Source organism: Pinus tabuliformis, chromosome J, assembly GCF_031772625.1.
Source record: "Pinus tabuliformis cultivar Carrire ecotype Pingquan chromosome J, CPIR1, whole genome shotgun sequence".
Classification (NCBI taxonomy): domain Eukaryota; kingdom Viridiplantae; phylum Streptophyta; class Pinopsida; order Pinales; family Pinaceae; genus Pinus; species Pinus tabuliformis.
The window spans coordinates 1,488,676,731-1,488,701,136 of record NC_142295.1 but is presented as its reverse complement, the minus strand read 5'-3'; the positions used below and the strand labels follow the sequence as shown (position 1 = coordinate 1,488,701,136).

At 37.5% G+C, this 24,406-nt stretch overlaps 3 pseudogenes; all 3 read left to right on the top strand.

Annotated features, from left to right (window-relative positions):
* Nucleotides 1–398: 398 nt before the first annotated feature.
* LOC149233039 (protein NAP1 pseudogene) lies at nt 399–4,462 on the top strand (annotated as a pseudogene).
* Nucleotides 4,463–4,542: 80 nt separating this feature from the next.
* On the top strand, nt 4,543–8,258 carry LOC149233038 (protein NAP1 pseudogene; annotated as a pseudogene).
* A 360-nt stretch (nt 8,259–8,618) lies between these two features.
* LOC149233037 (protein DJ-1 homolog D pseudogene) lies at nt 8,619–9,035 on the top strand (annotated as a pseudogene).
* The last annotated feature ends 15,371 nt before the right edge of the window (nt 9,036–24,406 follow it).

Genomic DNA, 24,406 nt, shown 5'->3' with positions numbered 1-24,406 from the left:
AGGCTTAAATGACAGTGTTTTTGATGTGGATGATGAGACAATCCCTGCAAAAGTTAGAGATGGATTTACATTCTCCGCAGCTGATGAACAAGGACTAAACCATGCATTGGATCGTGCTATTACTTACTATAGAAAAAAAAGCCAAATTGGTGGCTAGAACTTGTTAAGAAGGCGATGACAATAGATTTTAGCTGGGATTCTTCTGCTACTCAGTATGAAGAGCTCTGGCAAGAGCAAGAGCCCAACAAGCCCGCATTTCTAGCTTCACTCGACAATCTGCTTCAAATTCATTTATGTTTTGATAATATAACAATTTGAAGAAAACAAACATGACTTATTCATAACTACGAGGCCACTATTTTGTTTTGACAGCATCTTTCGATGACATTGATGCAAGCATGTATGATGGGTTGATAGTTCCTGGAGGAAGGGCACCCGAGTACCTAGCTCTAAATGAATCTGTTCTTAAATTGGTCAAGCAGTTTTATGATTCAAAAAAGCCCATTGCTTCTATCTGTCATGGGCAATTGATTCTTGCTGGTGCAGGTATATTGAAAGAGAAAACATGTACTGCATATCCAGCTGTAAAGCTTAATGTATTGCTTTCTGGTGGTGAATGGTTAGAGCCAGAACCTATAACTACATGTTTCAGAGATGGGAATTTAGTGACAGCAGCATCTTGGCCTGCACACCCACAATTTATCTCTCAGATCATGGCATCATTGGGAATTAAAGTGTCGTTTTGAGGAGTTGTGCACATTGTCTGTAAACTCAATTTCTACTTCGTGTGTATAAAACTACTATGTTGTAGAGGACCACTAGATATAATAAGTTGCAGTTGCAGTGTATAGTTAATGTATAAACCATTTTACTTAAGTTGGGAGGGGGGAAAGAGAATTCTGAGAGCTGGTGGAGAACAAAGAGCTTCTATTGTACAGTTTTGACAAAGATTTTAATGAAAATACACAGCTCTGGCTTCTGAGATTCCTGTGGTATGAGATTTAACATTTGTGTCCTCTTTTGTTTCATATGTAGCCTGTTATGTGTTCATGTCATTTCATGATCGTTTCCATTTGAACAAATGAAGTGTTAAGGTAGAATTCATAATTTATATGCTCTGCCTTTAAGTTTGTTCATATTTAATGTTTTCTTCTGTTTGACAAGGATTCATCTCCTATGCCCTTGTCAGCTCCTCAGCAGTCTTGCCATTCCATTTAATCTCAATTTGATGTTAAATTTCTTGCCTACCTTGCCTCAGGAGATAATCTGTGTTTTTGATTATATTTCTCTGTTCAAGCTGTTTCTTTGCCCCATGCAGCCCAGAAAAACCCCATCATTTTATTAAAAATCCCTTTTTTATCAATTTACTAGCCTAAAATCAGTTTCTTTTAAAGTTATCTCAGCCCCTTTTAGAAAACTTTTTGCTGAGATAGACCGGAGAGAGCCCTCTCCTGCCCCGTAGGGCTAGCTACGAGGCTAAGTGGTTTGATGTTGCCTTGGAGTTTGCCTTTCTCAGCCTGAGGTGAAATTTCAAGCGCTAACATATTGGCGACCATACTGGGGAGAACATTCAACTTGTTGATTGTCTTGTCCCAGTACATGAAATCAAATTGCAGATCTGATGCTGATGGTGGACAGCAGTCAGACACATATGCAGGCTGAACCATTCACCTGGCGACTCCAATTCGATCCAGACATTCCAGTGCATGCTGATCCGTTCATGTAATGGTGGGGTATGTGGCAAACCCTGCACTTTGTGAAGCTCTAAACGAAGTTAGAGAGTGGTTGGTGGATATTGAAATTAATGAAGAATTTTTCAGTACCTTCTTTCAATGTTTGAAATCTCCGAAGTTTCATCTTGAAACTAAAACTGGTGCCTGTGAGTTAATTGTTGAAAAACTTGAGAAGGAGATTCAGTATTTAGATGAGCAAATCCAGTCATATGATTTCCAGGACCCTAAAAAGTTCTTGGAAATCCTTCCTCCTTCGCAACAAGAAATCATAGAATTGCCTACACACGTTTACATTGACAGTGTGCAGCTGGAAGTATGCATTACAGAGTTGGGACAGCCAACAGAGTCTGGCCATCGCGATCCAATAGCAATATACATGGAAATGTTTTTCAGTTTAATTGACAAATCAATCTGTCTTTTACGTGACCAGGCTCATTACGTGCATGAAGGGCTACCAGCAATTACATCTGTGTCCTGGTGGAAGCATTCTCAAGCGGCATCATTCTCAGGTTTACTTGAATGGTTAATCTGGCATTTCAGTATTACCTGATCTATTGTTTGTACAGCAGATTAGGGTAGATTTTGTAAATAAATAAACGGCCAAAGGGCAGCATCTTATTCCAGTTTAGTTTGAAGTTAGTTAAGCTAGTTTTTCCAGTCATTTCAGTCTTGAGATCAAATCAGTTTGAGTTCAGTTTCAGTTTGAAAATGAGTCAAGAGTTGTGTCGACGATGACTCCATTGCCCAATGGGTGGAGGCACTGTCTGCTCTCCCAAAGTTCTGCGGTTCTTGGCACCTCCAAAAAGCGGCAGCTGCCATCCCTAGTGGAGCCGATGTTAGACTCCGTCTTGTCAAGTCAAATGTGAGATTGATTCTTCTTCAAAACCCTGTTTTGAAGAAGAAATCATTAAATGTGTTTTTTTTTTTTAGAATATATAATTTGTCAAAATGTTCCAAAGCTCTACAGTTCTTCAAATGGCAGCAGTTTTCCAGATAATGCCACTGTCAGTGTGCCTGAGGAGTTTTTAAAAATAGGCCGGGATGCAGTGTCATATGTAGAGTCGCTTATAGAATCCATCATGGGAGGATTGGAAGGGCTTATCAATATTCTGGATTCTGAAAGTGGGTTTTGGTTCCTTAGAATCCAAGCTCCTACCAGAGCAAGCAGCTATTTGCATGAATCATGCAGCCAAAGTTGCCATGCCTTCTACCAAGTCAATGAAGAGCAGTTCAGATTTGCCTTTGCCAGGAAAGGAGAGTGAACCTGCAAATAGAGATACCATTAAAATGTTGGAGGCTGCAGTGCAAAGGTTGACAAGTCTCTGCTCAGTGTTGAATGAAATGGAACCAATATGTATTCTGAACCATGTCTTTGTTCTAAGAGAGTACCTGAGGGATTGTGTACTAAACAACTTCAAGAAAAGGTTGATTACAATTTTAAAAATTGATAGGGACCTTCAACGGCCTTCTGTTCTGGAGTCATTGGTTCACCGTCATATGAATATAGTTCATCTGGTTGAACAGCATGTAAGTATGGATTTAACTCAGGGTATGCGGGAAGGTGTTGTTGTGTGAGGCATTTTCTGGACCCATACATGGTTTGCATACTTTTGAGAAACCTGTACAGAACACAGGCACAGCGATTTCAATTATCTGTGATTGGTACTTGGAGAATGTTGTTAAAGATGTAAATGGTGCTGGTATTTTATTTACACCTATAGATAAGTGCTTCAAGAGTGCAAGACCAGTTGGGGGGTACTTTGCTGAGGCGGTAACAGGCCTTTCCGAACTCAAGGCTTTTGTTCGGTTGTTTGGTCCATATGGTGTTGATAAACTTGATGGTATCATTCGAGAGCATCTGACTGCTCTTTTGAGCTGCATCGATACTACATTGCGTTCCAACAAGGAATATCTTGAGGCCCTCTCTGCACGTATGCATAATTGGAGGGAAAGGGATTATTATTTGAAACAGGTTCATGAGTTAGAGCCTCTGATTAACTTTTCAATTCAGGTAGGACAGGCATTGTGCTTTAGTTCTCTGTTAGCTGAAGCTACTGGACAAGTCCTTGATGCAAATACTCCTCTGCTATTCTCACTATTGTCAGACTTCACAAAACACTTACCAGCTTCTCTGCCGGAGAGAGAAGATATTCGGAGGTTGAAAACATTAACCAACACTTTGGGTGTGATCACAGAACATGATACTGCATTAGTTAACTCCATCCTCTTCGACATGGTTGATGTTGGTGATGTTACATGGGGCTTGTTGCCATATCTCTATGCAACATGTATGACATCCAACATCTGGAGTACTTCTACGTTTAATGTTAGTACTGGAGGCTTCAACAATAATGTCCATTGTTTGGCAAGGATCCAGTAGATCAGACTGGAATCAATAACTTCATGGTACAGGAGGCTTAAATGACAGTGTTTTTGATGTGGATGATGAGACAATCCCTGCAAAAGTTAGAGATGGATTTACATTCTCCGCAGCTGATGAACAAGGACTAAACCATGCATTGGATCGTGCTATTACTTACTATAGAAAAAAGCCAAATTGGTGGCTAGAACTTGTTAAGAAGGCGATGACAATAGATTTTAGCTGGGATTCTTCTGCTACTCAGTATGAAGAGCTCTGGCAAGAGCAAGAGCCCAACAAGCCCGCATTTCTAGCTTCACTCGACAATCTGCTTCAAATTCATTTATGTTTTGATAATATAACAATTTGAAGAAAACAAACATGACTTATTCATAACTACGAGGCCACTATTTTGTTTTGACAGCATCTTTCGATGACATTGATGCAAGCATGTATGATGGGTTGATAGTTCCTGGAGGAAGGGCACCCGAGTACCTAGCTCTAAATGAATCTGTTCTTAAATTGGTCAAGCAGTTTTATGATTCAAACAAGCCCATTGCTTCTATCTGTCATGGGCAATTGATTCTTGCTGGTGCAGGTATATTGAAAGAGAAAACATGTACTGCATATCCAGCTGTAAAGCTTAATGTATTGCTTTCTGGTGGTGAATGGTTAGAGCCAGAACCTATAACTACATGTTTCAGAGATGGGAATTTAGTGACAGCAGCAGCTTGGCCTGCACACCCACAATTTATCTCTCAGATCATGGCATCATTGGGAATTAAAGTGTCGTTTTGAGGAGTTGTGCACATTGTCTGTAAACTCAATTTCTACTTCGTGTGTATAAAACTACTATGTTGTAGAGGACCACTAGATATAATAAGTTGCAGTTGCAGTGTATAGTTAATGTATAAACCATTTTACTTAAGTTGGGAGGGGGGAAAGAGAATTCTGAGAGCTGGTGGAGAACAAAGAGCTTCTATTGTACAGTTTTGACAGAGATTTTAATGAAAATACACAGCTCTGGCTTCTGAGATTCCTGTGGTATGAGATTTAACATTTGTGTCCTCTTTTGTTTCATATGTAGCCTGTTATGTGTTCATGTCATTTCATGATCCTCTCCATTTGAACAAATGAAGTGTTAAGGTAGAATTCATAATTTATATGCTCTGCCTTTAAGTTTGTTCATATTTAATGTTTTCTTCTGTTTGACAAGGATTCATCTCCTATGCCCTTGTCAGCTCCTCAGCAGTCTTGCCATTCCATTTAATCTCAATTTGATGTTAAATTTCTTGCCTACCTTGCCTCAGGAGATAATCTGTGTTTTTTATTATATTTCTCTGTTCAAGCTGTTTCTTTGCCCCATGCAGCCCAGAAAAACCCCATCATTTTATTAAAAATCCCTTTTTTATCAATTTACTAGCCTAAAATCAGTTTCTTTTAAAGTCATCTCAGCCCCTTTTAGAAAACTTTTTGCTGAGATAGACCGGAGAGAGCCCTCTCCTGCCCCGTAGGGCTAGCTACGAGGCTAAGTGGTTTGATGTTGCCTTGGAGTTTGCCTTTCTCAACCTGAGGTGAAATTTCAAGCGCTAACATATTGGCGACCATACTGGGGAGAACATTCAACTTGTTGATTGTCTTGTCCCAGTACATGAAATCAAATTGCAGATCTGATGCTGATGGTGGACAGCAGTCAGACACATATGCAGGCTGAACCATTCACCTGGCGACTCCAATTCGATCCAGACATTCCAGTGCATGCTGATCCGTTCATGTAATGGTGGGGTATGTGGCAAACCCTGCACTTTGTGAAGCTCTAAACGAAGTTAGAGAGTGGTTGGTGGATATTGAAATTAATGAAGAATTTTTCAGTACCTTCTTTCAATGTTTGAAATCTCCGAAGTTTCATCTTGAAACTAAAACTGGTGCCTGTGAGTTAATTGTTGAAAAACTTGAGAAGGAGATTCAGTATTTAGATGAGCAAATCCAATCATATGATTTCCAAGACCCTAAAAAGTTCTTGGAAATCCTTCCTCCTTCGCAACAAGAAATCATAGAATTGCCTACACATGTTTACATTGACAGTGTGCAGCTGGAAGTATGCATTACAGAGTTGGGACAGCCAACAGAGTCTGGCCATCGTTATCCAATAGCAATATACATGGAAATGTTTTTCAGTTTAATTGACAAATCAAGCTGTCTTTTACATGACCAGGCTCATTACGTGCATGAAGGGCTGCCAGCAATTACATCTGTGTCCTGGTGGAAGCATTCTCAAGCGGCATCATTCTCAGGTTTACTTGAATGGTTAATCTGGCATTTCAGTATTACCTGATCTATTGTTTGTACAGCAGATTAGGGTAGATTTTGTAAATAAATAAACGGCCAAAGGGCAGCATCTTATTCCAGTTTAGTTTGAAGTTAGTTAAGCTAGTTTTTTCAGTCATTTCAGTCTTGAGATCAAATCAGTTTGAGTTCAGTTTCAGTTTGAAAATGAGTCAAGAATTGTGTCGACGATGACTCCATTGCCCAATGGGTGGAGGCACTGTCTGCTCTCCCAAAGTTCTGCGGTTCTTGGCACCTCCAAAAAGCGGCAGCTGCCATCCCTAGTGGAGCCGATGTTAGACTCCGTCTTGTCAAGTCAAATGTGAGATTGATTCTTCTTCAAAACCGTGTTTTGAAGAAGAAATCATTAAATGTGTTTTTTTTTTTTTAGAATATATAATTTGTCAAAATGTTCCAAAGCTCTACAGTTCTTCAAATGGCAGCAGTTTTCCAGATAATGCCACTGTCAGTGTGCCTGAGGAGTTTTTAAAAATAGGTCGGGATGCAGTGTCATATGTAGAGTCGCTTATAGAATCCATCATGGGAGGATTGGAAGGGCTTATCAATATTCTGGATTCTGAAAGTGGGTTTTGGTTCCTTAGAATCCAAGCTCCTACCAGAGCAAGCAGCTATTCGCATGAATCATGCAGCCAAAGTTGCCATGCCTTCTACCAAGTCAATGAAGAGCAGTTCAGATTTGCCTTTGCCAGGAAAGGAGAGTGAACCTGCAAATAGAGATACCATTAAAATGTTGGAGGCTGCAGTGCAAAGGTTGACAAGTCTCTGCTCAGTGTTGAATGAAATGGAACCAATATGTATTCTGAACCATGTCTTTGTTCTAAGAGAGTACCTGAGGGATTGTGTGCTAAACAACTTCAAGAAAAGGTTGATTACAATTTTAAAAATTGATAGGGACCTTCAGCGGCCTTCTGTTCTGGAGTCATTGGTTCACCGTCATATGAATATAGTTCATCTGGTTGAACAGCATGTAAGTATGGATTTAACTCAGGGTATGCGGGAAGGTGTTGTTGTGTGAGGCATTTTTTGGACCCATACATGGTTTGCATACTTTTGAGAAACCTGTACAGAACACAGGCACAGCGATTTCAATTATCTGTGATTGGTACCTGGAGAATGTTGTTAAAGATGTAAATGGTGCTGGTATTTTATTTACACCTATAGATAAGTGTTTCAAGGGTGCAAGACCAGTTGGGGGGTACTTTGCTGAGGCGGTAACATGCCTTTCCGAACTCAAGGCTTTTGTTCGGTTGTTTGGTCCATATGGTGTTGATAAACTTGATGGTATCATTCGAGAGCATCTGACTGCTCTTTTGAGCTGCATCGATACTACATTGCGTTCCAACAAGGAATATCTTGAGGCCCTCTCTGCACGTATGCATAATTGGAGGGAAAGGGATTATTATTTGAAACAGGTTCATGAGTTAGAGCCTCTGATTAACTTTTCAATTCAGGTAGGACAGGCATTGTGCTTTAGTTCTCTGTTAGCTGAAGCTACTGGACAAGTCCTTGATGCAAATACTCCTTTGCTATTCTCACTATTGTCAGACTTCACAAAACACTTACTAGCTTCTCTGCCGGAGAGAGAAGATATTCGGAGGTTGAAAACATTAACCAACACTTTGGGTGTGACCACAGAACATGATACTGCATTAGTTAACTCCATCCTCTTCGACATGGTTGATGTTGGTGATGTTACATGGGGCTTGTTGCCATATCTCTATGCAACATGTATGGCATCCAACATCTGGAGTACTTCTACGTTTAATGTTAGTACTGGAGGCTTCAACAATAATGTCCATTGTTTGGCAAGGATCCAGTAGATCAGACTGGAATCGATAACTTCATGGTACAGGAGGCTTAAATGACAGTGTTTTTGATGTGGATGATGAGACAATCCCTGCAAAAGTTAGAGATGGATTTACATTCTCCGCAGCTGATGAACAAGGACTAAACCATGCATTGGATCGTGCTATTACTTACTATAGAAAAAAGCCAAATTGGTGGCTAGAACTTGTTAAGAAGGCGATGACAATAGATTTTAGCTGGGATTCTTCTGCTACTCAGTATGAAGAGCTCTGGCAAGAGCAAGAGCCCAACAAGCCCGCATTTCTAGCTTCACTCGACAATCTGCTTCAAATTCATTTATGTTTTGATAATATAACAATTTGAAGAAAACAAACATGACTTATTCAGAACTACGAGGCCACTATTTTGTTTTGACAGCATCTTTCGATGACATTGATGCAAGCATGTATGATGGGTTGATAGTTCCTGGAGGAAGGGCACCCGAGTACCTAGCTCTAAATGAATCTGTTCTTAAATTGGTCAAGCAGTTTTCTGATTCAAACAAGCCCATTACTTCTATCTGTCATGGGCAATTGATTCTTGCTGGTGCAGGTATATTGAAAGAGAAAACATGTACTGCATATCCAGCTGTAAAGCTTAATGTATTGCTTTCTGGTGGTGAATGGTTAGAGCCAGAACCTATAACTACATGTTTCAGAGATGGGAATTTAGTGACAGCAGCAGCTTGGCCTGCACACCCACAATTTATCTCTCAGATCATGGCATCATTGGGAATTAAAGTGTCGTTTTGAGGAGTTGTGCACATTGTCCGTAAACTCAATTTCTACTTCGTGTGTATAAAACTACTATGTTGTAGAGGACCACTAGATATAATAAGTTGCAGTTGCAGTGTATAGTTAATGTATAAACCATTTTACTTAAGTTGGGAGGGGGGAAAGAGAATTCTGAGAGCTGGTGGAGAACAGAGAGCTTCTATTGTACAGTTTTGACAGAGATTTTAATGAAAATACACAGCTCTGGCTTCTGAGATTCCTGTGGTATGAGATTTAACATTTGTGTCCTCTTTTGTTTCATATGTAGCCTGTTATGTGTTCATGTCATTTCATGATCGTTTCCATTTGAACAAATGAAGTGTTAAGGTAGAATTCATAATTTATGTGCTCTGCCTTTAAGTTTGTTCATATTTAATGTTTTCTTCTGTTTGACAAGGATTCATCTCCTATGCCCTTGTCATCTCCTCAGAAGTCTTGCCATTCCATTTAATCTCAATTTGATGTTAAATTTCTTGCCTACCTTGCCTCAGGAGATAATCTGTGTTTTTGATTATATTTCTCTGTTCAAGCTGTTTCTTTGCCCCATGCAGCCCAGAAAAACCCCATCATTTTATTAAAAATCCCTTTTTTATCAATTTACTAGCCTAAAATCAGTTTCTTTTAAAGTTATCTCAGCCCCTTTTAGAAAACTTTTTGCTGAGATAGACCGGAGAGAGCCCTCTCCTGCCCCGTAGGGCTAGCTACGAGGCTAAGTGGTTTGATGTTGCCTTGGAGTTTGCCTTTCTCAGCCTGAGGTGAAATTTCAAGCGCTAACACTATGCATAGTGAAATGAGTGATCAATTCTCCACAAATTTTGTAGATAAAATATCAGTCACAACATTTTATTTATCCTTCCTATATAGGATTTCATAATCATACCCAAGCATCTTGGTGACCTAGTTATGTTTCTATGGTGCAGAAAACCATTTTTTAAGGAAGTATTTTAGACAATGATGGTTATTATTTTTTTTGAATGCTTCCCTATGAGATATGGGGTTCCAAGGCTCCACTACATGAAGGATAGCCATCGTTTCCTTCTCATACCCAAATTTAAATCACACAACTACTTACTAGTTAATGCCAAGGGGCATCTTTGTTGCATCACAACTACTCCAAGACCTCTACCTAAGGAATCACATTCATATAAAAATGTAATTCAAGCACTACTAATACTAGAGTAGCATATATGGCATCCTTTAAAGCAGTGAAGGCCTATGATGTTATCTCGCTCCAGAAAAAGGGCATTTCTTTTAAGGATTAAAGTTAAGGGAGTTGTGATATTTTCATAATTTTTCATAGGTTTTATGAAAGCCAAAGTGACCCATTATCAATGATTAATGTAGCTCCTCCATGACTCATTTTTTTAGGGAAAAACATTTTGCCATAACAATGCACCCTTGATATAGCAATGTATCTTATTGTCATGTATCACTTTTATGTGGGTTGGGATCTACCTAACTTTGTTGGATGAGATGCCTTAAAGTACTATTTTCCTTCCATTTTATGAAAACTTCCTTGATCCATATTGGACCTGGTATGGATAAGGAATGGACTGATCCATCCTCTAAAAATTTTCTAGATATGACGATAGTCACAATATTTTAATTATCATTCTTATATATGATCTCATAAATATACGCAAGCATCTTGGTGGCCCACTTATGTTTATCTAGTGAAGAAAACCTTTGTTTGAGCAAGTACTTTAGACAATGATGGTTAGTATTGATCTTTGAGTGCTTCCCTATGAGATATGGGGTTCCAAGTATCCACTACATGAAGGATAGCCATCATTTCCTTCTCATACCCATATTGAAATCACGCAACTACATGCTAGTGAATGTTAACAGACATCTTTTTTGCATCAAGACTACTCCAAGACTTCTGCCTAAGGAATCACATTAAAAGAAAAATGTCTTAGTAGAATCAAGAACTACTAATACGAGTGTAGTGTATATGGCATCCTTTAAAGCAGTGAAGGCCTATGATGTTATCTCGCTCCAGAAAAAAGGCATTCATTTTAAGAGGTAAAGTTAAGGGATTTGTAATATTTTCATAATTTTTCATAGGTTTTATGAAAGCCAAAGTGAGTCATTATCAATGATTAATGTAGTTCCTCCATGACTCATTGTTTAGGGGGAAAAAATTCCATAACAATGCACCCTTTATATAGAAATGTATCTTATTGCCATGTATCATCTTTGGGTGGGTTGGGATCTAGCTAAAGTTGTTGGATGAGATGTCTTAAAGTGCTATTTTCCTTCCATTTTATGTAGGCTTCCTTGATCCATCTTAGACTTAGTATGCATAAGGAAAGGAGTGATCCATCCCCCACAAATTTGTTTAGATACAACATCAATCACAACATTTTAATTATCCTTCTTATATATGATCTCATAATCATACCCAGGCATCTTGGTGACCCACTTATGTTTCTTTGGTAAGGAAAACCATTGTTTAAGGAAGCATTTTTGACAATGATGGTTAATATTGATCTATGAATGCTTCCATCTGAGATATGGGGTGCCAAATATCCACTACATGAAGGATAGGCATCATTTTCTTCTCATGCCCAAATTGAAATCACACAACTACTTACTAGTGAATGTTATGGGGCATCTTTGTTGCATCAAGACTACTCCAAGACCTCAGCCTAATGAATCACATTCAAAGAAAAATTTCCTAGTAAAATCAAGCACTGCTAATACTATAGTAGTGTACATGGAATCCTTCACAATAGTGAAGTCTTGTGATGTTATCTAAAAGAGGAATTTCTTGTTATGTAACCATATCATAAATATAAGAAAAGATAGATCAACGACTTGAAAATAAGCCTCTTTGAGTGGGAAACCTCCTTTTACATCACATAAATGAATAATTGTTGGATGATTCAAATGCTAAGACCTCCTTGGTATATATAGGAGTTTAAGGGGTCAAAACATAATTAGGGCCTACATAACCATAATAAAAAGGCACAAAAATAACAATAGTGGGCTTCTACGAGGAACAACAATAACAATATGGGGGATACACTAGTATTATGGGGCACAACAATAACAATGTGGGGGCTACAATAGTATTATAGGGACCTAACATTCCCTTCTCCTTCAAAAAAGTGTTGTCCTCGATGCTTGAGTAGTTCTAGATGTTTCTGTATAAAATACTCATCCTTTAATGTGGATCCTTCAGTAGGTAAGTTATTCCACTTAATGAGATACTTTGAAATTGATATGTTTCATAGCTATCAAATTCTTATTTTTATGATTTCTTCAAGCTCAAATATGATTTTTCCTTCCTCTTCAAGTTATGTCAATATAGTTTGAACTAGGTGCTTGTCACCTATAAACTTCTTTAAGCATGAAACATGGAAAACTAGGTGTACACACAAAGATGTAGGCAGTTCCAATTGTATGCCATAGTACCAATATTTTGCAACACCTTGTAATGGTCATAATACTATGGTGATAATTTATTATCCTCCTTAGCTTGCTTGAGGGACTTTTGTTTGTATGGTTGTAGTCGTAAAAATACCCATTTCCCACATCAAAACTTCTTTCACTACAATGTTGATATGAATATTGTTTCATTCAATTCTATGCTAGAGTTAGGTTATCCTTTAAGAGTTGGAGAATTTGATATTGATGCTAAATGTGATCCTCCACTGCTTGAACCTTAGAATTATCTCTTAAATATGATGTGATTAACAGTGGATGATATCCATAAAGTGCTATAAATGAGGTCACTTTTTTTTGTGATATGGAAGGAAGTGTTATACCACCATTCTGTCAGGGGTAACCACTTAATCCATTATGTTTGTTTATTATATACAAAGCAATGAAGATATATTTCCAAACATTTGTTCACTATCTCAATTTTTACATCATATTTGAGTACCAAGATAACAACAACAACAACAAAAAATCCAGTGAAAATGGGATCTGTCTCACTTACAATAATATTTGTATTTCCATGTAGATTTTGAACTGTTTCCACAAATGTAGTTGTGACTGTACTGGATTTGAAAGGATGAGATAGAGCACAAAAGTGTGCATAATTGGTAGGTTTATCAACTACCACCATGATGACACTCTTTCCTTCAGACTTAGGTAAACCTGTGATAAAATCCATTGAGTCTTCTTCCAAACACTGACTTGGAATGACTAATGGTTGTAAAATACTCAGGGTCTTAAGTTTCTCAACTTTATTTTGTTGCCAAACCAAGCATTCTGTTAGAAACTTCTAAATATCATATTTAAGGCCATCCCAAAATAATTCCTTCTTGACCATGTGGTAAGTTTTTAAAAATCCTAATCACCCTCCTATAGGAGAGGTGTGCAATTCCAAAAGAACCTTATGTTTAAGTTGGGGTTCTTACATAGATATTAGTGATCTTTGTACCACATTGAATCATTTTCCCAAATGAATGAATCAAATGCATTGGGATCTTGTTGCAACTTTTGAATGAGTGTCCATACTTCTTCATCATTCTTTCATTCCTCCCTTGCTTCAGTAATCCAATCAGGTTGGATAATATAAATGGAACAGACTAATGCTTCCACATCCTCATCCCTCTTCAGAGTGCATCTAAAACAACATTTTTCTTTCTTTTTTTGTAGATGATTTCAAAGTCATAACCCAACATCTTTATGAACCATTTTTTCTACTCTTTTGAAGATAATATTTGTTCCAAGAATTATTAATACTATTGTGATCTATTTTTACCTTGAAGTGTCTTCCCATTAGGTAAGGGCATCATTTCTTAAGTTCATGTAGTATTTCCAGCATTTCCTTCTCATAAATAGGTTTATGTAAATACATTCCCATGATTGGATTCCTTTCAAAAGCAATGTATCTTCCTTCTTGTATTAAAACAACACTAATGCCATTTCCTGAGGCATCACATTCCACAATAAAGGATTTTGTTAAGTCTGTTGTAGCTAATACCGAAGTTTTGCACATTGCCTCTTTAAGGTGTTCAAAGGCCTTAGTTGCTTTTGGAGTCCACAAAACCACATCTTTCTTCAGTAATGTTGTTAGAGGTGCTTCTATCTTCCCATTACTCTTAAATATGTGCGATAATACATTGTCAACCCGAGAAATCCTCGAAGATCCCTTAAGTTTGTGCGGATTTTCCATTCCTTGGTGGCTTTAATTTTGTTAGGGACTACCTTAACACCCTCATGAGATGAAATATGACCCAAATTTTCCACTTCTTGTACCCCAAATAAACATTTGGATGATTTTTCATACAATTGTTTCTCCTCCAATAGTTTGAGCACCCTGTCAACATGTTGAACATGATCTTTCCAAGACTTGTTGTAGATTGGTATATCATCAAAAAATACTAACACAGATTTTCTAAGGAAGGATTTGAAAGTGGAATTCATCAAACCTTTAAATTTGGAAGGTGCATTAGTAAGGCTAAAAATCATGACCAAAAATTCATAATGACCTTCATGAGTTCTAAATGTTGTTTCCAGAATGTCTTCTATCTTCATTCTAATTTTATGATATCATGAACAAAGATCCAGCTTGGTGAAGTAAATTGTTCCATGTACTTCATCCAACAATTCATCAATGATAGGAATGGGAAACTTATATTTAATAGTTAAATTGTTGACATATCTATAATACGGACACATATGCCATGATCCATCCTTCTTGTGCACCAAAACTACTCGAGAAGAGAAAACATTTGGCTAGGTTGAATTATACCTACCTCTAGCATCTTTGCAACCATACATTCAATTTCACCTTTCTAGCATAGGGATATATGTAAGGTCTAATGTTTGGAGGAACACTTCCTGGAATCAAGTGAATACCATTATCATTATTGTGAATAAGTGGGATACCTTTGGGAGCCTCAAATACCTTGAAATGATTATCAAGGACTTTTTGGAGATCTAGAGAAATGGATGACTTATATGTTTGAACATCTAGTGAACATAATTTTGCAATTACCCCTCATTGTTCCTTCTTCAAAATATTTGTCATTCCATTATAACTAATTATCTTCCCAAGTTTCCATGTGATACCCCTTAATTAAATTTCCTTTCCTTCTGAGAAATTTCTCAAGAAATGATCTTGCACATTAAAATTTATCATCCCCAAAGCTTGTAACCATTGGAATCCTAATACAACATCCGAACCACCCATTAGAATGGAAAGAATTGGACTATTAATACATATTCCCCCATGGTTATATTGATGATTATAGTACTTCACTGATCAATTTATAGTTCCTCCATTTGCAACCATCACTTGACGTTGTTGTGCTAAATATAAAAAGCAATTCAAATCCTTGGCTATCTTACAATGAATAAAATTATGAGTACTACTTGAATCAATAAGCACTATTACCTTTGTCTTCTTGATATATCCTTCTATCTTGAGAGTTTGAGGAGTGGTAATTATCGCCGATGCATTACAAGATATGGTCAAATTCATTTCTTCTTTTTCATCCCTTGGGTTGGTTCTTGGTGTATATATTCTTCTTTTGATGTTTCTTGTTCCTTTTCTTCCTCCTCTTCACAATCTATGTAAAATAATTTATTCTTAGCACACGTATGACCTTTAGTGTATTTTCTATCGCAATTGTAACAAGTCCCTTTTTCTATTTTTTCCTCTTGTTGATGTGGTGTCAACCTTGTAGGTTGTGGGAATCTAGGAGCAGTAACACTTCCAATTTATAGTTGTAGGTGGTAGACATCCTTGTTGCCATAATTTTCTTGTAAACTTGTATTGCAACCTTGAATTCATTCTCCAATGACTTAGGTTCCCAAAGGTGAACGCATGTCAGATTTTATCATTTAAATTCCCTATGAATACATCAATTAGATGCTCCTTTGGAATATAAACTACCTTGATATTCAATATTTGGAAGTGCTTAATGTGCTCCCCAATTGAATCCATTTGTTTGATATTTATCATTTGGCTAAATAAAGTATTTCTCTTTTTATCCTCATAATGTGCTATCAATTCCTCAATAAAAATTGTCCAAGTGACAAGTTCTTTACGAGAATAAATCCATCGATACCTATAAATTGATTGGGTTCTAAATATAAAGATGAAATGTGTACATTTTGTGTGTGTTTCACATCGTGTAGGTCAAAGAACTATTCCATATGTAATATCCATGTTATTGGATTATTTCCATCAAACTTCCTCATATCGATCTTTGGAATATGATTCGTCTTCAACCCTGAGTTAGAATATTTAAAATCATGATTCACATTCCTTTTGTTCTCATCATGGGCTTGATGGACTAACATGTCAGCACTAGGAATCCTTTCTTGTAGCAACTTTGTCAAACCTTCTTTCAAACCTTCTATGTCTACTTTTAGGTTATCTCTTATTTATTCTTTTAAGCCTTCCATTTTTTCTTGTAAACCATCAATCGTAGCTTCCAATTCATTTTTGCTTGATCTTTGTGATAGTGAAAGTTATTTCACTTGGTCCCATAATTTTAATATATCATGTTGCATTTCTTAGGGCCTGAAGGGTTTAGAAATTTTTAGTCTAAGGGGAATTTTGGAATAAATTAATGACATCTATGTTTCACTATGCCCTCTAAATCACTTCAAATTGATTTTTAAAACAAAAGTTATGCAAATTTTAAAATACATGCCTTTTAAGAGATTGATTTTGAGCTTGTTGATAAGGATGAACTTGAAACTATTGTATCTCTGTGATTTTGCCTCCCAAGGTCTGAAATTGTATCTTATGGTAGTCCTTTTTGTCCTCTTTCCAACCCCACTAGTTAGACCAAGATTGGATTCCTCGAGATAAAGTTATGTAATTCTCCCAAGATTACCTGATTATGGACGAGTATAGTAGATAAAACTTGTATGGGATGCCACATGTCACTGTTTTAACCTTCACACCTGTTGAAGGCTCGAAAATCTCTGCCTACAACATTATAAGGGAGACCACCCAATCAGGAACTTAGAGCAGCTCCTTTTCCATCAAAATGGTGGTTTTGACTGTTTAAACTAGGCCCAGTTACTTTCTCTTTATCTCTACTAGCTTAAAATGTGACTTTCACCTACCAATAGAGAAGAGACATCAGATCATCCCTCTTGCTGATCAGGCAAGAAAGTGATCCTTAAGCTGATCTGGGGCTCAGCCAAGCCACAACTAAAGTTTTCCTCTTTGAGAGAGGACTTGATGCAAACTAAGATGTAGATGCAGAACTAATCTAAAACATGAAAAACATATCTCAAACTAGAATGGGATAGCCCTCTCCTAATCTGAGAGCAAGTTAACTAAAACAAGGGGAAAGAACTGACATAATTCATCATGTGATTTTGTATTAATTAAAGGAAGTAGTTCACATTAACTAATACAAGTGAAAGTAAAATAAGCATGCAAATGAATAATAAATAGTTATTAGTCACCACAGGAATAATTCAATGAATTAATATTGATTCTGATCTCATTCTACCTTGAAAACATAACTTTACAAAGTTTCAACAACAAAATGTCAATGACACAGCAATAGTGCATAATATCAAATAAACATAATAATGTTTAGAATAAAGATCAGAAACAAAAATGAAACTTTAACAGTGAGACAATAATCCTGAGTTCTGGTAATAGTACACAAGAACAAGAATCAATTAAAACCATGTCAAAGTTTTATTACCACAGTTTGGAGAGTAGCTATGGCCCTTAATAAAACTGCCTACAATAGTGCAAAGTCTCTATATAATAGAGCCATAACTTCTCTACAATCTCTACAATAAAACTCTCTGTACTCTAAAATAGTGCAAAGTCACAAATCGAATTATTACAGAGCCCCCTTGTGTGGATCGTCACCTCATGTAACTATATTGGATACAAGGGTATTTATACAGATTTACAGAGCAAATAGTCTCCCCTAATTCTCTCGAGCAATGGAAAGTCCAATCTAGAAATCATTGCAACGAAGTGACGTTATTTATCTGAAGGATTTATTTGTTGTCCACGTGTTGGCCTTATTTAGTTTCTATTACAACAACCTTTCCATTTTAGAACTGTGTTGTGACACATGGCAGAGAGTGTTTGGAAATCCCGGATCGAACTACTACTTCTTCCTTATCGACCCTGGGTTCATCCCTGTTTCAAAATACAACAAAGTAGTGAGTTCTATTATTAAAATTAACCAAAAATCAAATTGAAATATAAACACAAAAAACTACCCGCAAAACCATTGAAAATAGACTTTTCAATTATTATAACAGCAGACTCATATGGAAGTGGCAAGTGGCAGGAACCAAGTGGTATCGAAGGTTTTCTCATCGCAACTTTTAAAATGAAACAACACGAAGTATTTGCGATATTGGGTATTATGCACTATTGTTGTGTCATTGAAATTTTGCTGTGAAAACACAAGAGGACCTGAAAATGATACATGTAAAAGACAGTCTGTACACTTTCAGTCACATTTTATGGCATTCAAATCTATTTCCCAAAGAGAAAATTATGACAATTTTCTCCAAGACACCCATTTGACACTGAATTATGGAGCATACAAAAGCCCTAACTTCCTTGTTAGCCTCACTCTCTTAAAAATCAATAATAAATCCAATTAAATAAATAAAATCATGAGAATTCCTCAAACCAAGGATTCTAGTTTGGATGAGAGATTCTCTCCAACTAGCTCTCCTAAATTAGTGTGTAAGTTGAGAAATTGTCTCAACCAAGTGAGTCTAAGATAGACGCACTATCTTAAGACCACTTGCTCATGTATTTAAATGTATTATTAAATTATTTGAATAAGAGAGAATTACATGAGCATGAGAGACCACATGATGGCTCTCTGCCTTTTCCGCCATGTCTGGTTTTCTATATGTCTGCTATTTATTTTATGTGTGTGAGTATTTTATTTTAGTGTGTTATGGTCGTGTGAGTTTTCTTCATTCCTTGAATCATATATATGATAATATAGCGAACAAAACTCTGAATTTTTTATATGATGTTCATAAATATTTTTAATCCATGTGGTCAAATTTTTAGCTTCTCAAGCCTCTCATAAAAAATTCATAGAGAAAATTCCAAGATGACCTGTTTGAAGTAACAAAACCCTAGGATCTAGAGCTCTGATACTAAATGTTATGTAACTAGATCACAAAACTGAATAAAACATAGATCAACTACTTGAAAATAAGCCAATTAAAGGGGGAAACCTCCTTTTATATCACATAAATAAAGAATTATTGGATGATTCAAATGACAATACCTCCTCGATATATATATAGGATTATAAGGGGTCAAAATATAATTAGGGCCTACATAACCATAATAACGTAAGGGCACAAAAATAACAATAGTGGGCTTTTATGGGGGACAACAATAACAATATGAAGGCTACACTAGTATTATGGGGCACAATAATAACAATATGGGGGCTACACTAGTACTATAGGGACCTAACATTCTTTTTAAGGAGTAAAGTTAAGGGAGTTGTAATATTTTCATAATTTTTCACAAATTTTCTATATTAGCCTATAAGTCCTAAGAATCCCCCCAGTCTCTTCAATGTTTTGGGACAGGGCTAGTTTTGCATCACTACCACTTTCTTCAGATTGACTCATACTCCATCTTGACTTACAATGTGACCCAAATATTCAACCTAAAGAACCCCATAATCACACTATGGAGTGCTTCAAGACCAACTGGTCGTTCCTCAATAGTTGCAAAACTTACCTACATACTCTAAGTGTGAATCCCACACTTTATTGTAGATCAAGATATAATCAATGAATTTCACCACAAAATTACATAGTGAGTGTTTGAAAATATTGTTCATGAGGCTCTATAAAGTGGATGGAGCATTACAAAGACCAAAACACATTGTTAGATTATCATAATGACCTTTATGTGCATTGAAGGTTGTCTTAAGGACGTTTGTCTCTTTTGTCCTGATTTGGAAATATCATGAATGCATATCAATCTTATTGAAAAGCTTGGATCCATGAAGTTCGTCAATGAGATCATTAAAAATTGGGATAAGAAATTTTTCCTTGAACGTCAACTTATTGAGAGCTCTAAAATCAAGACACACTTTCCAAGTACCTTCCTTATCTAATAACATGACCACTGGTGATGAGTAAAGGCTTACACAAGGATCTATGACCCATTGACTCTAACATTTCCTGAATAATATTTTCTATTTCATTCTTTTGTGCAAAAGGGTGCTCATAAAGATGTACATTCAGTGGTTGAATTCCTAGAATCAAGGGAATACCATGGTCATGCTCTCCATCAGAAGTGGGTAACCCCTTTTGTGTCTCGAAGACTTAATGATGTTTTCTGAGGAAAAACTACAAGTCTAGGTGGATTCCTTGTGTCATACTTTCCATACCTTGTACATCATTAAATTGGGAAATAATGTTAGGGTGGTATTTTTAATAAATTCTCCATATGATGAGATCTTACTATATTAGGAGGGTCTCCCTAAAGCTCTTGAAGGGTGTGCACATGGTCTTATTTAATGAAACTCATATATAGTTCCTTGAAATCCATGGTGACCAGTCCCAAAGTGTGTAACCATTCTGCTCTAATATTATATCACAACCACTCATACTTATGGAAAATAAATGGTTTTTGAGATGGTAGCCACCCATTTGAAATTTGATTTTTCAAATCTACCCCAACATTTCATAATACCTCCATTAGCTAACATGATCTGGAAGTTATGCATTGAGTGGAAAAAGCAATGGGTTTCTTCTAACATTCGCTCATGAATGAATTTTGAGTATTTTGATTATTAACTAAGACTACAACTAATGGGAGATGATGGAGATGGGAGGAAAACCTCTACAGGATAATGGTAGAAGTCAGGATTATGTGTAGCAGGGAGGAAAGCACGGATGGCGCTAGGCAGAAAAAGGCAACAGACAGCTGGTTTGTACTTGGCACCAGGGTTGAGGGCATCGGGAATGAGGTCGGTGGTAAATGGAGGTTTAGGGCAACATTCAGATGGGAAAGAAGGTTTACTGTTATTTCTATTGTGTCTATCTTCTGCACTCAGCGGCACATAGTCGATGAAGGTTGTAACAACTATTATTAATTATGGAGGTTTCAACCAGCAGATAGGTATGAGTATCATGGTAAACCAATGAGATTCTATCAATTTGGATCCCGAGCCTGGAGACATCATGTCGGTATGGGATTTGGATGTCACTGAGAAGAACATAGAGAAGTTTATTCGTCCAAGTGGGCTTCCACCTAGGAAGAGAAGAGGCTCGATGGTGGGATGGAGTCAAGAAAGTTGTTTAGGGTTTCTGGAGGAGAGTCTATGTAGTTCAAAGGAGGAGGCTTGGGGGACTAACAAGGAACCAGAGGTGAGAGAGGAACAAGCATTTTTCTTGGCAGAATGTGCAGCGGAGGTGGTGGTGGGAAACCAAGTAAGTCTATTAAACCCTAGTTCTTCCAATACTTCTGGTTTTTTTACGGGAGGTTTATAAGACATCGTTAGCAGTTGTGGTTGATAGAAAATGAGGGTTTGAAGTAATTTCTAGTAGAGGATTTGGGACACAAGGAAGCAGTAAAGGGGAAAATGTTGGATAGTACTATTGCATGTAGGAATCCGTTGAACTAGAGGGTTGGAGAGGCCTTATCGCAAAAAAGAAACCCTAATCTAGAGGAGCTATCAGAAGAATCTCGTACCTAGGATTTTAGAGGATTTCTAGAAGAGCCAGTGGAGGGGTTGGGATACTTCAAAGAAAAATTTAGAGGGGAAATTTCTTCACTTATCTCAGCAGGGCGTGAAACGTTTAACCAGACTTCCATAAGATAGGAGGTGGGGGAGTCTTCTTTCCTTGTGGGAGTGGAGGGACAACTCTCGGAAGTCAGAGTTTTAAACCAGTGAATTTGTATAGCGGAGATGCAATTAGAACCACTCTCTGTAGAAGGAATCAATGAGAGGGGGACTAGAACAGAGGCATGGGAAGCAAGGAGGAACAGGAATATAGGAGTGAAGAGGAAGAAAGGTAACCTGATAAAGAAAAAGGAGGTAAGTCTGAACTTGGTGCTTGGAGTGGACATTCAGAAAGATAGAGCAATGGAAGTGGTAGAGGCAACCTTGGTCGAGAGAGCCAAGGGAAAAAAATACTCAGCAAATTACATCACTGAATGGACTTCTAAAGTATGGAAGGAGGTTCCAGACCAACAATTTGAAGTGTCCACTCTTGCTAGGGGTTGGTTCATGATAAAATTTAGCAAGGGAGAAACCCTTGAAAGGGTTTTGAGATGAAACTATTGTTTTGGAAGAGCGTCCATTTTGTTTAAAAGATGGAACCCCCTGTTTGATGCCTAGAGAGAACAAGTGGCAGATATTTTGGTATTGGTATGTCTCCTAGGATTACCTCCACCTTTCTATATGGAAACAGTCTTTAGATCCATTAGAAATACTCTGGGTCATTTTCTGGAAATAGACATGTCATTTGTTGAATCAAGGGATAAGGGCCTATCATGAATTCTGGTAAGATTGAATCCAAGGGAAGGACTAGCAGAGGAAATTCATCTTAAATACAAGGATTTATCGTACACATACATCATATATTATGAACATATTCCTTTTTTATGTCATCGATGATACATTTATGGGCATCTTGCTAGAGATTTCCCTCTGGGATTTAGAAGGAGAAGAAGGCATAGAGGAGAATAAGAAAGTGAAGATCGGCCTCAGAGGGAAGAGAAGGGGAACATACAAGCAGAGGAATTGGGGAATAGGAAGGTTGGAGATCAGATGCAGATGGAAACTGAAGGAATGAAGGATATGCAGATGGAGGAAGTGGCAGAGCAGGAGCAAGAGCAGGTTGGGGAGCCGAGTGGGGCAGAGACAGTGGAGAGTGGAGAAGTTGTATCTACGCCTCAGTTGGAGGGTACGGTTCTTGTTCCTATCCCTTATATTAATAAATCCTTTATGTCTCTACTCAATTTGATCCTAAGGCCTAGTCCTTCCAGGCCTCCACATTTGCATGTTGAATATGTGATTGATGCCCTGGACAATATCATAACCTCCATTCTTGAGATTCTCCTGAACTAACCCTTGGCTACAAGCCTTGTGATCCCTTGTTATGTAGGAAATTCTATTGAGAAACCTCATTATAACCTTTGGCATCAGGAGAAGAAGATAGTCCCTTGGGAAGTTGTGGGAGGGTTGAGAGTCCATCTAAGTTCAGTTGGACCTCAAAAGACAAGACGAAGGAAGTCCAACTTGTCAAAGGCTCAGCAAAGATCAAAAATTTATATAGTAGATAGGAAACAATTATCACTTACCGGGGTGCTTAGAGCAGCACGGGCCCCATCCCAAGTGACGAAATGATTATGTTGTCTTTTAATTGTCAAGGTTTTGCTAGTGCTTCTAAAAACTAGCATTGAAGGCTTTGATTAAATGTTACTGTCATGATATTATAATGTTGCAAGAAACCCTTGGAATAGGAGAGGAGATCAAGTTGGCACTGAATAAAATTTTTACGGGCTATACATTCATGAGTATGGATGCCAAAGGAAGATCTAGGGGCTTGGCACTAGGAGTCAAAGAAGGAAGCCTAAAGTGATTAAATTTTTGGGGATCGGAGCATATTCTGGGAGCTGAGGTCTATTCCCAAGAGTTATTCTCAAAATTATTATTATTGAATATTTATGGGCCTTTTTTGGATAGGGTGTCATTTTGGAATAATCTATTCTCAAAATCCATTATGAATAACCCGAACTTGATGGTGGGAGGGGATCTAAACTTCTCCTTGGGCCTATCAGAAACATGGAGCCCTGTAGCACAAGATGATCCTCTAGTAGACTTCTTTCTGAACAAGATCCGCTCTCGCAAGATCTTAGATATAAACTTGACAAAATCCAGACCGACTTGGAGGAACATGAGAGTGGGGGAGGTAAGGGTAGCCAAGACACTGGATCATTTCCCGCTAAAAGAGGAATTGGAATCTAGCCTCCCTTGTTTCAGACACTGTGTGGGGGAAGGAGGGGACTCGGACCACCTTCTAGTCTATTGGAAATTAAAGGGCCTAATAAAAAATGAGGGTCTCCATTCAAATTTAACCTGGTATGGCTCAAGGAAGCCTCATATAATAACTTGGTTACAACCACTTGGAGGCCTATGGATGGTGAATAGGGGAGGTATCTAGATCAACCCTTTATGGAGAACTTAAAGCGCATGAAAAAGGAAACCATAGAATGGGAAAAATAAATAAGATCAAAGAGGAAGCTACCTTAAGTAGAATAGGGGAGGATTTAGAGCAACTGGATAGTTCAGAAGAGGATGGCTATGATACAATAGAGAAAAGGGAAAGGATCAAACAATTGGCGACAGAACGAAGTAAAATCCTTAATAATATAGAAGAAGAATGGA